This window comes from Labrus bergylta, chromosome 11 (assembly GCF_963930695.1).
Source record: "Labrus bergylta chromosome 11, fLabBer1.1, whole genome shotgun sequence".
Classification (NCBI taxonomy): domain Eukaryota; kingdom Metazoa; phylum Chordata; class Actinopteri; order Labriformes; family Labridae; genus Labrus; species Labrus bergylta.
The window spans coordinates 27,793,130-27,812,268 of NC_089205.1; the positions used below are offsets into that span (position 1 = coordinate 27,793,130).

A 19,139-nucleotide genomic window follows, 5' to 3' on the forward strand; every position below is an offset into this window, starting at 1 on the left:
TCCTATCTTCAGTTTGTTTACATCGCCAGGAGGGCCGGCTGACTCCTCCCCTCTCATATAAAAGTTGTTTAATTGAGGGACTAGAGAAAAGAAGAATAACATACTGTACTCACTGCTTAACTGTGTTTCTAGATCACGCTCATTTCAGGTAAATTTACATGCAGTGTGAAGATACCAGCATAATAAAGATCACTAGCATTAGCATGCTAACACAACAATGCAGCGCCAGTTGTTTTGGTTTCATGCTGGAGCTCAAGGGCGACATCTGCTGGATCAAAAAATCACGTATAAAGCCTTTAAGACATACTGTGTTGCTAAGTTACCAGGGGAGCAACGTCACTAGAGGGCGCCTTGTTTATCCTTGAAGTTTAGTTTGAACACCTATGGACGACACTAGTAACTGAGTTTTTACTTTCCCGCCTTTGGCCTCTCAACTCAACATCGGCGTCAAGGTTCAAATGGACACTAAGTAAGTTGCTCATGTATAAAAAGTAGCCATGCAACACGGCTTTGTAAGGTTGATGTGTAGTCTGTAAAAAACAATGAGCATTGTGGAAACAGCAGACGCGTCTGATTGTGCACTTTTGGGTAACTTACTCTCCAACGCTTTCCAAAACAGCGTGAACCACGAGGCACAGACCCGACCTGATGCATGAGCAGAACCTCCATCATGACAGGCAGACGTGGAGGTAATGAGAGAGCCGAAATGTATGTACATTATAGAAATAGTGACAGTTTAAGTGTAGGCGACATTGTGTTAGAATTTATTTTGATCTGAATGTGGAGAAAACGCAGACAATACAAATCAATGATAAGTATACAGCCGACGACACAGCATCACATTTATCACCTCAGCATGAAGCCCGGGAGGCGCAGGAGGAGAGACACAGATGTGCTGCAGTGTATATGAGAGCAGACAGTGAGAGGTGCTGCTCTGATTTAATTTACAAACTGACTTTAATTAAGAGTTTTAATGAAATGCAAAACTTCACGCTTCAGTGAATACTAGTAAACACTCAGACACATTAACTTAAAAACGTATAGATTGAAAGTTTCATTTGAAAACAAATGATCTCATTTGTATAAATCAATACGGCCCTCTGCATTTTTAACACGAGGCGTGTGACCACATGTCTCCTCTCAGGAGCGCCAGCCAATTAACGACGAACGCAGTGAGGCAGAGAGTCGCATCAAAACTACTGTTCAACACTGTGTGTGTGTGTGTGCGTGTGCGTGTGCGTGTGTGTGTTATAGGCTTTAAAGGCAGGGTTGGTAATTTTCTAAAAACTGGCATGATTTTGAAAGTAGCATTCCCTCAGTGCTCCCTCTTAAGCCCCGCCCCCTCACTTACATGCACAAGCGGACTCATCTCTGTCATTGTGTAGAAACTACGTCGTCTCATTCAGCGGTAAGTAAACTCACAGTATAAACTCCGATTCTGTGACGGGCTTTGAGTGTGGTACCAAGAGAGCGAGCAGGGAGACAGGGAGCCGTCTGATTGGTTCATCAGATTGGTACCTCGTGGCAGACATTGGTTGAAGTTTTTCCAGACTTATAAACTGATACAGATGATGGATTTTCTTTGAGTTATTAATTTCTGTCAGGAGATAAAGGAGACAATTTCAACCAAATATCTTAAAAAGTGGATCTGGAGAAAATTACCAACCCTGACTTTAAGACAACTTTTTGTTTTCGAGGGGAAGTCTCTAAAACATCACAGTTGAATAAAGGATCAGATGAAAGAACACCTTTCCTCTGAGCACACAAAGAAACCTTTATTAAAGAGCTTCTGTGATGTGACTGGAGAGCGTAGACTTTAAAGAGAAACTGGCTGTTATTCAGGGCCGTCCAACACTTGAAGTTGACTCTGGTTTATTGGAGCACTCAGCAGAAGTTTGTGTAAAAGCTTTTTTCTGAATGAGTCGAACAAATCAAAGTTAATGTGAGTGTTTCAGCGGCACACCGTTCACACTCTCTTCATTAGTTTAAAACTGAAACATTTTAAAAGCACTATTTCTCATGCCTATTTCTGATGCAGCATCGTTTACTTCACATGTCTGTGTTAGTGAACATGCATGTACCTCTACTTAGTGTTGCTAAGCAGCATCTTGTTGTTGCCAAAGTTCTGTTTGTGCTCTGTGCAAATTCCCCTGAGACAAAGAGAGGTCGGGACGAGGAAAAATACTGAGAGAATCAGACAGTGACACAGGCACGCACGCACGCACGCACGCACGCACGCACACACACACACGTCTGTCCTGATCAGAGCAGCTGATTGGTTAGTTCTTAGAGGCATGAAGGAACAACAACAGCTCAGTCACGCACACACACACGTCGTGTTTTGGAAATTGAGGAATAATTAGAGATGTCACAAGCCTTAAAACTTCACGTCATAGAAGAAGAGATGAGACATTTTAGACATCACAAACTGTTTATGTCTTTCAGCTCAAGGTGTCTCAGCAGAGTCTGTAAATTCTATACGGACGAGTGGATCCAGAAACTAATCTGTAGTAGAATCTGCTTTCTGCACGCTCTCAGTGTATGAAGATGTGTGCATGCATTGATCTGCAACAAAACACTTTGCTGGATGTGTTGTGCAGGAAGAGTTGACCCACGCTGTTTTATTAGAGTCCCTTTCTGAGGAACAATAGCTAGTGACCCAAACCTGCCACTAATACAGATTAAATCTGGGTCTCCTTGAAGCTGTTTCGAGAAGTATTGTTTTCCATCATATTTGAAAAAAGTATGGACAAAAAAACTTTATAAAGCAAACGTTGGTTCTGTAAGTTCACTTTTGTAATGGGTGAGGCAGGATGGTGATGGTGTGAAGACACTGTGCTGCAAACACACCAACGCTTACTCATCAGGTGATGATGTGAGGCGTTCTCCCAGCAATCCCATGATCCTCGGATAGAGAGAGAGAGAAAGAGAGAGAGAGTGTAACATTACCGATTGTAAGTCCACCTCAAAATTGGGATTGAAGTGTGGCTGTTCAGCACTGGTGGTGAGCAAAAAAGATGTCAGGAGGCAGAAGTCAATGCAAAATAAGGTGGTTGATTTATTAACCAAAAATAGCACAAAACAAAACTCCTGGGTAATCTAATAAAACAAGATTACATAAACTGAATGAAACCACAGCCTCACAGCAAGCTGCCACTAACAAACATTTCCCCCCTCAGACTCTGGCTGAGTCTGGCTTTATACAAGAAAAACCCAACTGGCCTCCCTTTGTCTGATTAAGCTCAGGTGATTTCACTCAGCCTAATCACTCTGCAGGCCAGTGTAGGGAAGGTGGGGGCAGGAGAAAGGTATGGGACAACCTTTTCACAGAGAGAGAGAGAGAATTAGAACAGAGCTGCTTTCACACATGCACGCTAACTTCAGGATATTTTTGGGGTTTGCTGAATGTGTGATCGCAAACAGCCAAATTTGTCATCGACGACTTTATCTGGAAGTTTTTTCAGCCAGCCCCTCAGTAGAATAACCGTGTGAAGTCGTGATCAGCTGATGTGTGAACGCAGCAGGAAATACTCAGGAACATTCACCTGGATCGAGTAGAGGGGATGATGACTGGCGGGACTGGTGCACGTTCTTTGTGCACATAATGACGCTGCTTTATACTCTTCCCTGTGCTCCAGTATGTTCTTTATTATTTCTTCTTTGATACTGCAAATTCATCAAAATTCAAATAGCATAGATCTAAAGGTTAAAGGTAGACCTCTGTTGCTTCGTCTGCCATTTCCACTTATTACTTATTACGTCATGTCCTCCTCCCTGAGACCCTCAAGAAAACAAGCAATCCAGCCTGCCCAGAAGTGCATGTGAGAAAAGATTTTACATAGTCATTACAGATATCAGAACAGAGAGAAACACCTGAAACTTACGTGTATACACCTGTATATTCTGATATATATTTGATCACACATCTTGGTGTGTAGATGTGTGAATGTTGTGTTTAGTCGCTCAGCTCATTAATCACTCGAGCAGGCTGCTGGATCTGCTCACTAACACAGTTCATACAGGTGAATACACTGTTCATGCTGCTGCAGTGATGGATGGGATACAGGATTAGAGCGTGTGTGTGTGTTTGGAATATTCAGGTCACTGCTGATGAATGGGACACGCTCTGATGTGTGTGATTGGCTTTGTTGATGATTAATTTTGATTTTAAGCGTGTGTGGACGGGATTATATTTTGAAACGGAGGAAAACATTTGTTTTGAGTACATAAAGGGACAGGAGATCAGAGGTGTGTGTGTGTGTGTGTGTGTGTGTGTGTGTGTGTGTGTGTGTGTGTGTGTGTGTGTGTGTGTGTGTGTGTGTGTGTGTGTGTGTGTGTGTGTGTGTGTGTGTGTGTGTGTGTGTGTGTGTGTGTGTGTGTGTGTGTGTTGCCGTCCTGCTGATGGCACAGATGCCTCTTTTTGTGTTTTTGCCAATCACTGATGACATGAAATCCCCAAAAGGCACCACACCCAAATATAAACACACACACACACACACACACACACACACACACACACACACACACACACACACACACACACACACACACACAGGAGTACAAGATGTTCTTTTGGGGAAAGTTTTTTTTTTTTTATATTTTGTTCGTGTGTCTGCAGAAAATAAAACAGAACAGGACTCTGACAGAGAGAGAACAAGGTTACTGGTTTTATTGGTTAAAGGACACACTAAACATTATCCCACCACTGAGACGCCCTGCCAAGCTCCGCCCATTAAGCACTTCCAGAAGGTGTTCTTACTTAACAGTATCCCTTTTCCCAGAATGCTTTTCTCCACATCATGTCAAAATCATGAATTTAAAGAAAGATTACCGAATGATTCAAGGGTTCCATTTAAGGTTCCAACAGGCCCCCGGACCAGCATGTGTATAAAACCTTTCCAGCTCTTCTGGGGAAATCCACGATGCAAACACAAAGGGACCCAAAACAAATACTTAGGGACACCAAGTTTGCCATAAAATGTCCATACAGAGACGTGCGATGACAAAGAGACAAAGAGAAACCACAAAGAGATGCATAACGACTAAACAGCAGACACAAAACGACCACATGCAGGGATGCAAACATTTATCGAGTCCCACACTGCAGCCTGCAAAGAGACTCTGAGTATGTTTCAGTCTTTGTGGAGCACTTCAATGTGGGGTAGGGGAGACTTTTACACGTCTGTGACCACGAGCTCGTCGGCTCAGAATTCACCTATAACACACACAGAGCAGAATGTATAATCCTTCAGCATGGTGTCATTCCTACACTGACTGGACTGATGCACAAACACACAGATGATACAAAAAGTATTTTTTCTCTCTGATTGGCTGTTTGGAGGTTTCATTTCTCTCCAGCCTCTTGAGCATGTCTCTGTAGTATCCATGCTTTCCCCCATTAGTGTGGTTTCTCCTTATTTGTCTCCTCCTCTTCTTTTCTTTTTTCCACTGAAAGACCAAGAACTGACAACGCCAGCGCTATATTCACCTTTTTATCAGACATTATTCTCCATTAGTAGACGACCTATAATACGAGTAGTGAGCGACAGCGGTGTGAAAACGGTCTTCTCATATCATAACAACGGACTACCGCCCCCTGCTGGCATGGAGAGTTATTTCCTCTCACACATGAGCAGAACGTACGTGGTGGTTGTAGGTCGGCTGGAGTCTTTGTGGTGTGTTCAAGTGACATTAGAGACTAGTTCTTTGCCATCTGCTTGGTGTGTCAGGGTCTTAAGAGAGACTGTGTTTGGATCAATGTGGTCTTAATATTCTGCAGCTCATAGAACAGAACGTCTTCATATTTAAAAAGAATCATCAGAGAGCCCCTCCGTGTGTCTGTGATGCTTCCTGGTTGTCAAGTCAACAGCAAATGGTTTTATCACCAAAACACAAAGCAGCACGCTGAGTTGTTGCTGTTTCCTCCTTCATGACAAAAAGCTGAATCATTCATTAACATCCCTGACAGCTGACTGTGTGAAGAAACACGCTTTAACCACTCCATCCCTGAAATCACATGTCTTCAAAATGTAAAGCAGGGAGACTTTTTTTTTAGTACTGATGAAGAGAACCACTCGTCAGATTCTCTTTGACTCTTTGTGTTTGTGCACGGGAAGTGGGCGTATGTGGAGGGAAATGGAACATGACAATGGAAGCTGAAGTGATGCCCAGGATTATTTTAATATCATGAAATTGGACTGACACAAAGGAAAGCCTCTGATTCTAAAGGTCAGATGTTACAGCAGCGCTTCATTTAGTGAAGAAAACTTTCTTTTTCCCCTTACAGCTCTGCACTGCTATACATCCTCACTCTTGTTTTTGGTCATTTTGCTTATTTCCGTGCAATTTCCTCCAACTTTGCTCCATGCTTTGCTCTAACACGTCCACGTTCTGCCGACGTAAAACTTTGCATAAGTACATAATATGTATGATTTTAAATATGGATCAGCGTAAAAACTCAAAAGGACTTTTTTTTCTTGCCCCTGGATCTGTTCTAAATGTTACTCTGTGCTCATGAAGGATAAACGTTGGCTCTTTGTGGATAATATAATAATGAGTAAGGTCTTTAAGTGTCTGGAGAAAACATTGGTTAGGAATTGGCGCTACACAAATAAAGATGGATTGACATTGATTGATAATATATCTTGTTTAAATATTTCCAGAATAATCCCAGCTGCGTGCTGCAAACACAGGGACGACTCCAGAGTCTGTTGTGATCCAGGGAAAAGATTACAGAGGGCCCCTCCAACCAGAGTCCACGACATCCAAGTTTACGTTTTTATTGTTTGTAAAATATAAATATGAAGAATATTTAACATTCTGAGAGACTGTCAATGGAGAGGAAACACACAGGAAGCTCTTTGTGTTTGTGTTCATGCACAGACAGACAACGAGAGAAATCACAGTGAGAGACTCTGAAGGTGAGCTCATGACTCAGCGCAGAGAGTATAAATAAGCTCCCCACACCTGAGCTCAATCAAAGCCAATCAGTCACACACAGCTGACTGCATCGAGTCAACTCTCTCACCAATCTCACTGAGCAGACGGAGTGAGAAAGAGAACCTTCAACCTGTGTGAGACATGAACAAGAACATCCTTTTTTTTTAAATTTACCTTATTTTATCTACAAGTCTCCAGTTTGAGACGAAGGTTAAAACTCAGAGAGAGAGTCCTACTTGTCACATCTTAAGATAAGATAAGATAAACTTTATTGATCCCCCATTGGGGGAATTTGTTTTTTACAACAGCTCAAAAACAGTAGTACAATTAATAAAAAGTCAAATTCCTTGTATGTGTAAATCTACTTGGCAATAAACCCCGATTCTGATTCTGATTCTGAAAAATAGCAAAAAGTTAAAAAACAAACATATTTACATTAATAATAAATGATAAATCGAGAAATTACAATAAAGACAGAGGACAGTTCTTATTAAAAAAAAATCATCTTGATCATTTTTTTACTCTTGATCTCATCACACACTGAGTGCTCCTCTGCCTCTGATCAGACACTTTGACATCTCGGCCCGCTGATGTTTTGGCAGCAGATGTTGCAGAGAGTGAACGAATGGTCCTCTAAAAAACAATATCATCAAATTCAAAGCACGATGAGGACAGCGAGGAGAGGGCGGTTGTAATGAAGAGAGAGAGGGCATCAGGTGTTTATCAGCCAGCTGATGGAAGAAGTTATTGTCCCTGCTGCGTTTCCTCTCTTTGCCGTTTAGGTGTACGATGAAAAGACCATGTTGTATTTTATGTTTGGATGAGGACTTTTTTTAAGGCCATAAAATGACCTCCTGCTGGAGAGAGACAATTCCACTGATACATTAAAGAGACGTTCTTAAAGTGGTAACGCTTGTGTTTGTGTTCCACATGGGAGAAGTGAACATTATAGGAGGGAGATGAAGAGTGAAGGACACAGTGAGCGAGGACAGAAGTAGGTTTGAGTGAAGCACCGGGGACAAAAAGTATTTTCTGCCTCGACTAATGCCGTCTGCTTTTATAGACACGACTCGGTGTGTCTGTCTGCAGGACGTTTTATAAGTCCCCCCCGAGCGACAGGCGTCCTTCCTTGAGTCCCCGCTCTCTCCACAACTTTCAGCTTTTAACCCTGATTTCACTCTGCAGAGATTTCATGGCAGCTGTCTTTCTGGTTTTCTTTACTCCGTTCATACTGACAGGAATAATATGTTGAAATTCAGTCTGACAGTCAGACAGTTTCCCTCGTCCTTCTCTCTGAGTGTCGAGGAGAACCAGCAAAACTCTTGAAAAAAAACCTCCTCCAGAACCAAAATTTTGATTTGTCTGTTCTGAACCACCAAATGTTCCCAATGAGGAGAGAGAGCGTTTACAGGTGCAGGCGACCACCTGGAGAAAAGGCAGCGGCAGGCGTGTGTCGAGTTGGATGGGAAGGGATGAGGAAGGAGGGAAGGGATGAGGAAGGAGGGAAGGGATGGGGAAGGAGGGAAGGGATGAGGAAGGAGGGAAGGGGTAAGGAAGGAGGGAAGGGATGGGGAAGGAGTAAAGAAGGAGGGAAGGGATGGGGAAGGAGGGATGGGATGAGGAAGGAGGGAAGGGATGAGGAAGGAGGGAAGGGGTAAGGAAGGAGGGAAGGGATGGGGAAGGAGTAAAGAAGGAGGGAAGGGATGGGGAAGGAGGGATGGGATGAGGAAGGAGGGAAGGGATGAGGAAGGAGGGAAGGGGTAAAGAAGGAGGGAAGGGGTAAAGAAGGAGGGAAGGGAGGGTGGGAAGAAGGATCTGAGGCTTGAGAGGCTTGATTAAATGATGATTTAAATGTGTTGAATTTGATTATCAGATTAAATACCGGTCAAATGCTGTGTAGATTTCTGGCTCTGCATAGATAAGGTCAAAGGTCAGTGACCTTATTACTGACTTTGTGCTATAGGAGCTTGTTGCACGCTTTCCTGGAGAGACGAGGACACTGAAATCTGCTGCTTCAGATGGATTTTGATCTGTTATGCATGATTTATCTGAGAGGTTTTTTTTATGCTCTGTTTGTCTGCAAACATCTATTTACTCCTCTACACAAACATCAAAGTTCAAACCTGCCCCGAGAGCAGACAGCAACAAGACACATGCTGCCTGAAGGCGCCACAGATTGTTCTGAAGTCGACCTCTGACCTTTCAGTGACACATCCTCTCACTCTGTAGCGTTTGTGTCCTCGGAGCATTAAATGAAGCTCTCAGAAACTTCAGACGAGGGATTTAAAGGTCGAGCTTGAGGCAAAGGTTGACTTTTATTGTTTGTTTAAGCTAAAAAAAAAGTCTTATAAGATGTCATATACTCTATGAAAAAGTCGATAAAGGTTACAGAAATTCATATTTAAGGAAGTGAACCAGGGATAGGTCTTTTGGTTTTCTCTATTACCTTCATAAGAAGACATCCAGTGTTTAATGAGCTGTGACGAATGCTCCCTGTGGAGTCCATTCAAAGTTATTATTACTCTAAGTGTTGTTGCAAGAAGTGAATCAAAGGACCTTTTTCTCCATGTTCTTTTTTAAAGTTCAATTCTACAATTCTACTTTTCTCCAAAGCAACAACACAAGCAAGGATCTAGAAAAAAAGGAACAATATCAGTAAGAGCAAACGATCAGCTTTGAGTCTGATTGGACACACAGGTGCTGACAGGAAGTGACCAGAGGCAAAGCACAACATTGAGGGCAGTTCTTGAGAGCTCTAATCAGTATAGAAACCATCTTATAAGTCGTCATTATCAAACAAAAACCATCATCATTACCATCATCATCATCAATAATATGGAGACCATCATCATTAAGTTAGTAGGTATTCATGAAAGAGCTGGGTCTTTAGCTTTTTCTTAAAGGTGCAGAGGGACTCTGCAGATCACATGGAGTTTGGCAGTTCATTCCACCACCGGGGGGCGACAGAGGAGAAGGTAATGGAGCTGATTTTCGGCCTGATTCTCTCCCCTTTCAACATCCGAAGCAAAGTCCCATTTTTTCCTATGGCTCTAGCGATAATCCTGTAGATTTTCCTGCTGTGTGAGGGATGTAATGAGGGATCAGATCTGCTTGCACCGTTTTTTCAAATTGTAAACGTTAAACAAGTTCGATTTTTATGATCAGATATATCGTGTTGTGTTGGGGGAACACGAGGGCAGCAAAGCACTCACTGTGTGGATTTTCATGTGGGATAAAAAAATAGCCTCTTGGGAAGTGAGCTGACTGAAGGAAGCACAAAAATCTGTTTTAACTCACCTCCAGAATACACTGTGACATGTAAACTTGTTAACCCCTTCAGAGCCACAAAAAGGTAAAAAACTTTAACAGGCCACTTAAAACCAGGACTACAGTACATGACTCTTGAACAGTTTTTTTCCCTCAGACCTCCCTCAGTCATACTCTGAGTGAACATACAAATGAAAAGTTGTATCACAAAAAAAGCAGTCTGAAAAGGCTGATGGCAGCGTCTCCACGACCACATGTGTAGTTTTTTTATCTCTGTGAATATTCAGCAAAAAGTTGTCTGAAAATGATGGACAATTCTTCCCTGTCATCATCCACCATGTTTGTTTTCTCCAAAGTGGTGTTTGGACACGAGAGATGTTGCATGACTTTGTGAGATTAGCAGTTTTTATCGGCTCAGGTCTCTAAGTGAATCTGTTAGTGTGTGTCGTATCGTTGCTCTCCACACACTAGAAAAACCAAACTGTATTTATCGTCCTCATGTGGGCTCTCTGACATTTTCAAAATGTGTTTACATTTTTAAAATCTTTTCATCTGGGTCGGCCTGAGCTCTTTCTTTCACTGTGTCACCTGGTGTGTTTCTTACAGAGAGAGGGGTCCTCGGTGTGTAATCACATCTGGGGGGGGGGGCTTTCTCCTGTAAACCGAGTTAGGGGAGGTGGTTGCTGTGGAAACTGTTGTGTCTGTAATGAATTCCTCAGCCTGCCCCATCGCTTCCATCGCTAATTACATATTGATATGAAACATTGATTTGTCATTTCGGAGGAGGGAATCATAGAGAGAGAGTTTTCAGTCATTACTCTGTGCATGAATGTTTTCTGATTCGTATTTCATGTCAGATTTAAAACAAATGACTTCCTGCTGTGCTTTGTTTCCATTATAATTACAGGTCGTTGCTGCTTTAATGTAAATAAAAGTTGCTCCTGCTCAGCAGTATATAAAATACACCCACATAGTCAGCAAGCAGGGAGAGTACAGACGGCTCTATGTTCTCGATAACAACAGATGACAGCGTTCTGTTGGACTAATAACTGAATTAGCTGAGAAAACTGCCTGATGCTAATCTTTAAAAAAGTCAAAACAAAGGATGCTTCTTCAACATGCTCAAAAATAAACTCACTCGTATCACAAATATCGCTTCAAAAATCATCAGCCTACCTCCCCAAAACCTCTCAACTCGACTACAGAGCCCTGACTCACAGAGCTCTCACCACAGTCCAGGACCCCTCTCACACACTCAACCCACTCGTTTCTTTTGTGCCATCGGGTCGGAGATACAGAACCCTGACCCTGAAGAGGGCACACCTCAAAAAGAGCTTTGATTGAAGTCTGAAACTTCCATGCTGATTGGCCGCTTCTGTGTTTTCTACCTGCTGTTATATGTTTTCTTCATGTGTACCAACCGCACAAAGCTGCAAAACTGTGAGAACACATTTCCCACTGGGCAACAATAAATTATTGTATTGTAAAAAGTAAAAAAAAAAAAAAGAAACACTTCTCAAACCACTGCAGAACAGTACAGACCCTTACATGTGTGCAGGTAGTTTAAGATGCAGGTTAAGAGAAAAGATGCAGCGTGCGATCTCACAACAGCTCACATGGACTTCATTCAGAAAAAATACCAGAAGCTTCAGATAAAGTCAGAGTAAACAATTTGGCTGTTTGCGTTCACACATACCCTGAAAACCTCAGGAGTTTGAAAGCAGTTTACTATTTTACTGCTGGACTCTCACTTTGGTGCGCCTCAGCAGACTCTCCTCACATGAAGTTCAGCATTTCTCCTCAGATATGTGTGGACTTGATTGAATTGGAGAAATGATTTGTTCTGCTCCTAAATCTTGGACCTGTCGGTGCTCTCTCTCATGTCTCTGTGTCGTCGTGTTGATACTGAGCCGTGCAGCAGGTGAACACTCTGTGACATCCAGCTCCTGTCGTCCAGACAGACACTTCATCTGTCACTCTGCTACATCGAGGAGCAGCTACAGCAGCTCGCCTCGGGCCCACACACAGCAGAGCCCAAACTCTGTGTGTGTGAGTGTGTGTTTCATAGAAAGAGACATCATGAGGTTTAGATTCACCTCTAGCCTCGGTCAGCACCAGGAAGAGAATCTAGACTGACCGGCAGAAGTGATAGTTGTCTGATGCTCTGTTTGAACGTCCGTGTGATGAGAGGCACGATGAGATCAGATAAAAAGAGAGTGAGTGAGGAGAGGGAGGAGGGACTACAACATGTGCATCATCAGAAAAGGGTCAGTGTAAGGATGACTGTGATCAAAGATGGCTGGTATAAATAGGTCTATGTCCTTTCTTCCTTTTAGAATAAAAATGAGAAAATGATTCTCCAAAAAACATTTTCGGTTGAGCCTCGAGAAGCACCTGAACCTAATAGTTACAATAAACAACATGTAATAAACAACCAATAAACCAATAAACAATAATGGTCTTATTTTTTCAAAGCCAACAGGTCACCCACCTTTGACCAATCACACAACAGAAGCGTTACAGACTGTAGAGATGATTAGAAACAAACTTATCTCTTTAAACAAAAACAATCTATTTTATTACCACATCATTTAACATCATCGGATAAATGCTAATGCTAAATGCTAATTCTGTGAGCAAGTTCATGGCTATTTCCTTTACGTGAAGCTGTGATTGTAAGCAAAGCAAACACACCAGAGTCACTCTGCAACTAGGGCTGGGTTCTTTCCCACAACCCCACGATACAATACGATACATATCGTGATGTGAATTGATTTTGGATCATGACAATTCAAACTCTCAGAGAGCGAGAGTCCTGGATAATTCAGAGTCACAGCGACACTGCTCGGGGAAATAAATGTTGCTCTTTAGTTGTTTTTTTTAGTAAAATGACCCTTTAAATGTTTTATAAGAGCACAGCAGCAGAATGTGTGAAAGGCAAGTTTGTGTGTGTGTGTGTGTGTGTGTGTGTGTGTGTGTATGTGTCAGTGAGTAAGTGTGGCTGTTTTCTGCTGAGAATGCTTAACGTGGACTCGCTTTTAAACGCTGCACTAGTTTCTCTCTCCAGGGAAGTGTGTGTGTGTGTGTGTGTGTGTGTGTGTGTGTGTGTGTGTGTGTGTGTGTGTGTGTGTGTGTGTGTGTGTGTGTGTGTGTGTGTGTGTGTGTGTGTGTGTGTGTGTGTGTGTGTGTGTGTGTGTGTGTGTGTGTGTGTGTGTGGAGAGAAAGATTAGTGGGTTAGTCCCTCGGCTCTGTCCAACTCCTGTGATAAATGTACGCTCTCTCTCTCTCTCTCTCTCTCTCTCTCTCTCTCTCTCTCTCTCTCTTTCTCTCTTTCTCTCTCTCTTTACAACCCCCAACACACACACACACACACACACACACACACACACACACATATACCTGGTGATAAATTAACCCCGCCAAACCCACTGCCCTGGTTGCCATGGCAACACACTGTGTTTGGACCTCAGATGACGACAGGTTTTAGGACCTCACTCTCCTTCCTGCCCCCTTGTTCACTTCTCTCCTCTGTACTCCTCATTACCCCCTCAGGTCACCCCTCCACCTGCCAGCTCGTCCTGCTCGTCCTCCATCACGCGGTGTGACCCCCTGATCCCTCCTTTTATCCCTCCTCATCCCTTACCTTCTTCCTATTTGATGGTCCCCTCTCCCCCAGCACTCTTCACTCCCTCCTTTTGCTCCTCACCTCCCCTCCTATCACCTCTTTTACCCCCTCAATTCAATCCTTCATCCCTCCCTTTGTGCCTCCTTTTACTCTCCAATCCCCTCTCTTCACTTTCTCTCCTCATCTTCTTCTTCTTGTTTTTTCTTCTTCCATTCCATCACTCCTTGTGCCCTTGTTTTTCTACCTCATTGCCTTTTATCCCTCCCTCACTCCCTCATCTTCCACCAGTCCTCATTGACTTTTATCCCTCCTCATCCCTTACCTTCTTTCTCTTTGATGGTCCCCTCTCCCCCAGCACTTTTCACTCCCTCCTTTTGCTCCTCACCTCCCCTCCCCTCCTATCACCTCTTTTACCCCCTCAATTCAATCCTTCATCCTCCTTTTACTCTCCAATCCCCTCTCTTCACTTTCTCTCCTCCTCATCATTTTCTCATTTTTTCTTCTTTCATTCCAGAAGAATGTGCCCTTGTTTTTCCATCTCGTTGCCTTTTATCCCTCCCTCTCTCCCTCACCTTCCACCAGTCCTCAAAGCCCTCCCTCTGTCCATCCTTCCCTTATATCTCTTCTATGTGCTTTATCCCTTTTTCTTTCATACCTCATATTCATATTTCACTCGTTCCAGTGATTGGCTTGTACTCGATGTTTCCCTGAGCATATTCAGATCTTAGACTGCTTTTTTATTAGACGCTCCTGATTCCAACACATTAAATAAATTAAGACTCTGCCCTCATGCAGCCTTCAAGGCCATAGTACCGGACCATTATGCATCCATTTGTTTTTAGCTGTTTTCTAGATGCAACCGTTTTCTTTTAATCTGATTTTTTTGTCCTTTCTACTCGCTTTTATTTTTTGTGTCCCCGCTTTTTCATGCTGTGAGCTCGACGTCACTGTAGTGAGGGAAACCTCTTTGGAGTTCAAATAAAGGTTTTGAATTGAATTGATTCCTACACCTTCTCTCCTCCCTCTACTACTTCTCCTCCATTTTCCTCCTTCTTTCTTCACCTATAAAACCTCCGGTCTCACAGAAAACATTCCATTCAGCTCCTTCATTTAAAGATCAGATCTGTGAGAATGTACTTACTTCTGTCATATGATGAGCTGTGGGAGTTGACACAACGTCTCAGCGTGCGATCCCGGTGATGTTGAGCGCTGTAGTTACTTAAAAAAAAAACATAAAAGCAAAATAATGAGCCCTGACTAATCGGACTCTCACACACACACTCCTACACTCACAGCAACATGTGATTGAAGCTACACTGAAACAGAAAAGTCAGCACACAAATGTCCTTTAAGTTTCCTTAAAGTGTCCTAAACTTAAAGGACATTTGTGTGCTGACTTTTCTGTCTCTTTTTGTGCACCTGAGACTGTGCTTACAATCGAGTGTGCTCCTTTTTTTATTTTTTATTTTATTTTATTTTTTACTGTTTTTGAATCTACGGTGACCAGCTCTTTAAAGAAAATACATTTTTAAACTTAAAGTAATTTTTTACGATACTGTTTTTAAAGATGTATGATGAACAAATCTCCAGTCTGAGGACGTGTTGTCCGCCATTGCACTGCACTGAAAAGTGTATTATTTGATATGCTTGTGCACGATAGGCCCTGAATACACACATGCACAAACAGAACCTGTGGACATGCATTAGTGGAGAGATGCGGCTGCTACACAGGGAGCGCACCAGAGCTGCTGAAACAAACAGAAAAACAAACATCTGGTTACACAAAGACAAAAGCACACACAGCATCTAAATATCTCGCTGTGCATGGAACAATATTTGCAGTTGATGACAAAGAGAACATCCAACAGAGGTCGACCTTGGTTCATCGTGTACATTTGATTTATGATCGGGACATCAGTGCATTGTGATGGTTCTGGATATGTTCTGTGAGACGTCCTGAGGTGTTCATTAACGGACTCTCAAAGCGAAATAGTGGTTACTGTTACACCACATTTAAAAAAAGGGATCAGATATGTTCTTCATGTTTTCATCTTTACATAAATGAAACTTGTACACAGGTGAACGTTTCTGACAACTGTCAAGGTTTTCAGAGAGTCTTTCTCTCCTCATTTAAACATTTATCCAGTGCACAAGATATTACCTTCTGCACACGGTTCTATTTTAGGACTAGGTGATATAATCCCTTGTAACCTCATCATGGTTACCATCACCCTGCTGAGGGTTACCGGGGGGGGGGGGGGGGGGGGGTTACCATGGGGGGTACTTGAGGCAGGGGATGAAGGGAACTTGTGCCCACAAGATAATGACTTGTAGGAACATGATCATCGACTTGTGCGCACTAGATTTATTCTTTTTGGGGACTCAGGGTCTCATTATTTCTCAAGGTTTTGAAGCTGAAGTGAAATTGATCAAATCTTGTGATCAACAAATCATGGAAAAGGCTCAAAGAACACCAGAATGAAGACGTTTGGACCAAAAACTCTTGTTATGTTTTTAATTTTGTGATATTCCCCACGTGACGTGTAATCTAACTGACACATCCTGACAGCTACACAGATACATGAGATGTATGTGTAGAGAAAAAGGATATAAAGATATTGTATAATATTTTGGGTTTCAGCGTGTGATGATGATATGAGGTGTGTGAAACAGAAGGACAGAGCAGGTGTTCCCCTCCTCTCTCACTCGCTCACAGATGGAGAGAGAGAGAAGCCGAGAGCGGTGCGTTTAAGGACCAATGAACACGATAACAGGTTCAGTCCATCTGTCCATCCTTTGGTGTCACACTGAGGTCTAAATCTCAACATTTGGCACACACAAGAATACAAACAAACACACACACACACACATACGCATGAGAGATCCAGCTGGGATGGAGCCAAAAAGGAGAAAATTATTCATGCAGGATCTGTGAATCATCCTGGGTTTGCTTGACAGAAATAAACAAACTTACTAAGGTCCTGTTCTGGAGGCTGTTAATGTTAGCTTGTCTTCCCCTTCTCTCCTTTTTTCTTTTCCTCTCTTTGACTCTCGGCCAAATTCCTCCCATCATTACTTCTCCTTTTCTCTTTTCTTCTTTCCTTCTGCTTTTCTTTCTTTCCTTCCTTCTCCGTTTTTTCCCCGGTTTCCTGCAGGATGTTCCTGGCTCTGCGTCGGTGTGAGACACTTACAACCAAGTGCGAAGTAAAGGAATTTGGTCTGTTAGATTAACTCAGTGGATCAGGATGAGGGCTGCGCTGTAACCAAAGGTGTGCCTCAGGGGTCAGTCCTGGATCCCCTCCTAATCATTCTGTATTTAAATAACAGAAATCTGAATGTTTCTAATTCAAAGGTATCTTTTTACGCTGACGACTCGGTCATGTACTTTACAAAATCCACTCCAGATCAAGCCCTCTGCCAGATACAACTTGCTTTTAACACTGTTCAACATTTTTTTAATGATTTAAAACTTGTTTGAAATGCGGACAAAAGGAAAGTCGTGCTGTTTCAAACGCCTTTCATCTCCACTTCTGAGGGTGCACAGATCGAGTCTGTTTGGAGCTACATATATCTTGGTATTTTAATCGATGACTCACTCTTTAACACCTCACATTCAGCAGATGGTAAAAAGACTGAAATTGGGTTCATACTTTAGAATCAAATCCTTTCCTTTCTTTTTAAGGTGAAAAGATGCTGATTGCTGCCACTTTTTTATGTCCATACTGGACTACAGTAATGTTTTATACATGCACGTCTCTTCTCAGAGCGGACGTTCTCTGTAGCTCTGAGGGTCACCCCTATTATTTAAACTCTCACTTATCACTGTTTGTTGTATGCAAGTGTTAGATGCTCTCCATAGACTTAAACATTTTTATTTATCCATTATACTTCTTTACAAAGCTGCTTAACGCATTACAAATAGTCCTGTAACTTAACAAGCTGCTCTCACTGGATGCTTCTAAGAGGATGTTTCACCTCTCTTAGCACGTCCGCCCTAAAACCGTCTCCAGTCAATCCAGAATGCTGCTGCTCGATTACTCACCAGGTCAAACAAACGGTCTCACATCACTCAGATACTGAAAACACTGCACTGACTCCCTGTGGCATGTAGGATTGAGTTTTAAACTTCTCATTCTCACCTTCAGAGCCATTCACGGTCAGGCCCCACATTATCTGTCAGAACTCATTCACCCGTATTCACCCACCCGTTCACTAAAGTCAAACACCCTACACCATGCTGTCTGTCCCGCAGACACATTTTAAGACTCATGCGTTTCAGTCCATAGCACCGATCCGATTTGGAATTCTCTACCCATCTAGCTACGTCTTTCTGACTCTGTTGAGTCTTTTAAAAACGTTAATGTTTAGACAGGCCTATGGGTAATCAGGTCCACCCAGCGTATCTACTCATCTATGTTTTATTGTTCCTGGTTACAGCAGGATTTTATAATGTCGTCCATGACATACTATTTTTTTTTCTTCTTCTTTCATTGTAAGTATGCTGTTGTTGTTTTTTGTTGATGTAAAGCACTTTGTGACCTTTGTCTGCGAAAAGTGCTACATAAATAAACTTTAATATTATTATTATTATTATTATTATTATTATGTTAAAGGACTTGGAGGCAGACACATCTAATTGTTGATGTTCTCCCTGATATGTTTTTGGTTATGGGGGATGTTTGCTGGTTTGATTTGTTAATTTATGTCTTTTTTATGTATTATTAAGTATCAGTTTGTCGCTGCTGGTTGTTTGTCAGAAACTTAGTTCACTGCTGAATGTCTCGACCAGGACCAAGAGATTTCTTTTAATCCCAAGAAGTTTTTCCTGGTTAAATAAAGTTTTTAATTCTTTTTTTAATGCCATCTTCTGCAGAAATCAGAAGCTCAGGTCTTCGTTGTTCTTCTCTGAGAGAGATGTTAAAGAAGCCTGAGAAAGTATTTATCAACAAGAGATGATTTGTCACTTCTGAAACTTCTTCACTTCACCTCCCTGTCTCCTTTTTTTATTATTGATGAACTCAATTAAGATTGTATCTGTGTGCAATTGTTTGTCCTCCTCTGTGCTTCTCTCCGTTGTTGCTCTCTCTCTCCTTCACACTTTCCTTCTCCGCTGTTTCATCCTCGATTCCCAAAGTCAGACTCAGTGTTACTTTTATTTTAACATGTCCAAAAGAAAATTGACCTCGGTTGTAAAGAGTAAAATAAAATGAAAATCATCTTAAATGACAAATATGTGACAGAAGATGAACACAATCTGACTTTAAATACAGCAAAACATCAGGTCCACCGACAAACATTTACTGTACAT

At 42.2% G+C, this 19,139-nt stretch overlaps 1 protein-coding gene across 2 annotated transcripts in view; it reads left to right on the top strand.

Annotated features, from left to right (window-relative positions):
- slc8a2b (solute carrier family 8 member 2b) overlaps positions 1–19,139 on the top strand; it is a 163,752-nt gene that overhangs the window by 101,284 nt on the left and 43,329 nt on the right. The gene's annotated exons all lie outside the window — the stretch shown is intronic.